Source organism: Lipotes vexillifer, unplaced genomic scaffold, assembly GCF_000442215.2.
Source record: "Lipotes vexillifer unplaced genomic scaffold, Lipotes_vexillifer_v1.1 scaffold242, whole genome shotgun sequence".
Classification (NCBI taxonomy): Eukaryota; Metazoa; Chordata; class Mammalia; order Artiodactyla; family Lipotidae; genus Lipotes; species Lipotes vexillifer.
In genome coordinates this window covers 1,701,984-1,704,481 of record NW_006771376.1, presented here as the reverse complement: position 1 = coordinate 1,704,481, position 2,498 = coordinate 1,701,984, and positions in this window count along the sequence as shown.

Sequence of the window (2,498 nt, the reverse complement as noted above, 5' to 3'; positions counted from 1 at the left end):
GCGGGAGCGGGGTGGCGAGCGGAAAGCCGGAATGACTGCAGCAACGACTAGGAGGAGGCTCTGGTTGAGACTCCACACCGTTCTGGGTCTGCCCAGAATGCCAGGTCTGCGGGGGTACCAGGGAAGGACCCCTCAACCCAAAGCCCACCCATCTCCACACCCAACATCCCCAGTCCAGACCTCTGGCCAGAATTCCACAGGGGCCCAGTGGGGGCGGGCAAGATGGGGACTGTTCTCTGATCTGCCCTCCTCCAGACTCCCCTCCTAGCCTAATGTGGTGGGAGCAGGGACCAAAGTGCCTAAGGAGCTGGGGCAGGGGATGGGGCGTGGCTGTCAGTGTCACTGCCCTCTCCTAAGTCCCATCCTACCTGGACACCAGCAGAGCTCCCACCACGGTTAGCACCTCTGCCATCATCACAGCTCTACCGTGACTGCCACTGTCGCCACAGCCACCCCACCCCACCGTCAGCACCACTAACGCCCCCACCCACGCCCGGATCATCTGCACCACTGAGAACCTCACCACGTCCACGAAGAGCACCCACCTCGCCTTTGAAGACTGGACAGAACTTTTCATTCTTCTTCAATAAGTTTTCAGGCCTATAACCTCTCGGGCTGTGGGGCTGGCACATTCAACGGAGTCTGCAGCCCAAAGGGAGAAGGGCTTTGCTGGAGGGTCAGGCAGCAGCGGCTTGCAGCTGAGCTGCAGCGCAGAAGTGTGGAAAGGGGCCGGGCAGACGCAGCTCAGGGAGTGGCTGGAGGCTTCAGCTAACCAGAGCTCACAGCTGGGCAACATTCCTTTCCTGAAGGGGGATCCGAGCGGAGTCTTCCATCTGCCACCTTCCATCTGGTCCTGGAGGCTTGGCAGCCTCAGCGGGAGCCTTCAGCGTGAACGGGCAGTGGCTTCCAGCCCCTGGGCTTCTCCTGGCGGGTAAGTGGAGGTGCGGCCCCCTGGGGGGAGGGGCCTGTCCTAGACCCCGCCCACTCACCTGGGGGACTTCCATGGGGCTCCCACGTCAGGGCTCACCTTCCTTGTCTTCATGTCAGCCTGGCTTTGGTCAGCTCGGAGGATCCCGAGACGGGGCCAGGATCCCCTCCTCAGTCCCCCACACTTGGGGCTCCATGAGGGCACTCAGCGTCACCCACTTGGGGGAACCTGGCATGGGGCTGGCCCCCAAGGGGCTCAGTGCACCCTTGTAGCCAGGTGTGGTATTACAGCTGTCAGAGATGGGTCCCCTCCCCATCCCCGCACCCCCCTTCAGCCCTCAAGAAGCACCCTGTGTTCTGGGAATGGAATAAGGTAATTGCCTTGTTTCCTTGCTGGAGGTTGAACAGCACTTCCCAGCATCCTCAAGCAGCCTGGGTCTCACCAGAAAAGACTCCTTTGAGGAGGGGTCCTGCCATGGGGTGGAGCTGGGATGGGAGAGAAGAGAGGGACCCTTGAGGTATGCCCCTTTACCCTCACTGTCCCCCTTTCTGGTGGCAGGGCAGAGTTCCCGTGTCTCTGGTGGGCTAGGGCCAGAGAAAGGAAGTTTCTCCAGAGGTAGCCCAGTGGTTTGGGGCAGAGCCGGGGCCAGGGTTTGGGTCTCCTCAGGCGCCCTAAAGGAGGGAGGAGGCAGGGAGGGCCGGCATCTAAGAGGCTGTGGGCCAATCCCACCCCACCGAGCAGCTGGCAAAACAGGCCTCTCCTGTTTTGCAGCTGTCCTGGTGGTCTCGGCTTCCGCCCTGCCCCCTCTTCCTCCTCACAAAGACCTGGGTCCATCTCCCTTGGCTTCTGGCACATCTGCTTTGCAAGGGGACAGCAAGAAGATACTCCTGCCATCATTAAACTCCTTGGTGACAGTCCTCGCTGGAGTCTTTCCCTCAGCCAAGAGGCCAGGGGAGGCTCCTGGCAGGAAGGCAGGAGCCCTTTTTCCAGAGGCACCTGGGGACCAGCAGGTTCTTCTAGGCTCGCTCCTGGACTTGCCTCTCCACTCAGACCAGCCTGCCCCTTTGGGAACCACTGGGGTCTCAGGCAGGGCCACACCCAGACCAGCTCCATCAGCAGTGGCTGAGCCTGCAGCCCACAGGGCCCCTGAGTCCCAGCCAGTGTCCTACGTGGCTGGACCTGGAGAGGAGACCTTGGTCACTGGGTCTCCAGAGATAGCTGCCACGTCACCATCGCAGGCTTCTCCACAACCTCTGGCCTGGCCCGTGGGCAGGCACACCTTCAGCCCCAATGCTTGGGTGCCATCTGCATCAGGGGCCAGCAACTTCAGGCCAGGGACCGCCCCACTTCTGACATTGGCTCCAAAGGCCCCAGAGAAGGCCGTGTCCTCAGCACCCCAGGGCCCACTTGCGTTTACATCGATCAGTAACAGGTTGGCTGCCACAGAGCCTCTTCTCCCTGTAGCAACAGTGTGGTCAGGGCTGGACGCGGCCTCCACAGCACTCACAGTGGGCTCAGGCTCACCCAGAAGTGGTCTGGCGTCCAGTCTGGGCCCAGCACCCAGTGGTCC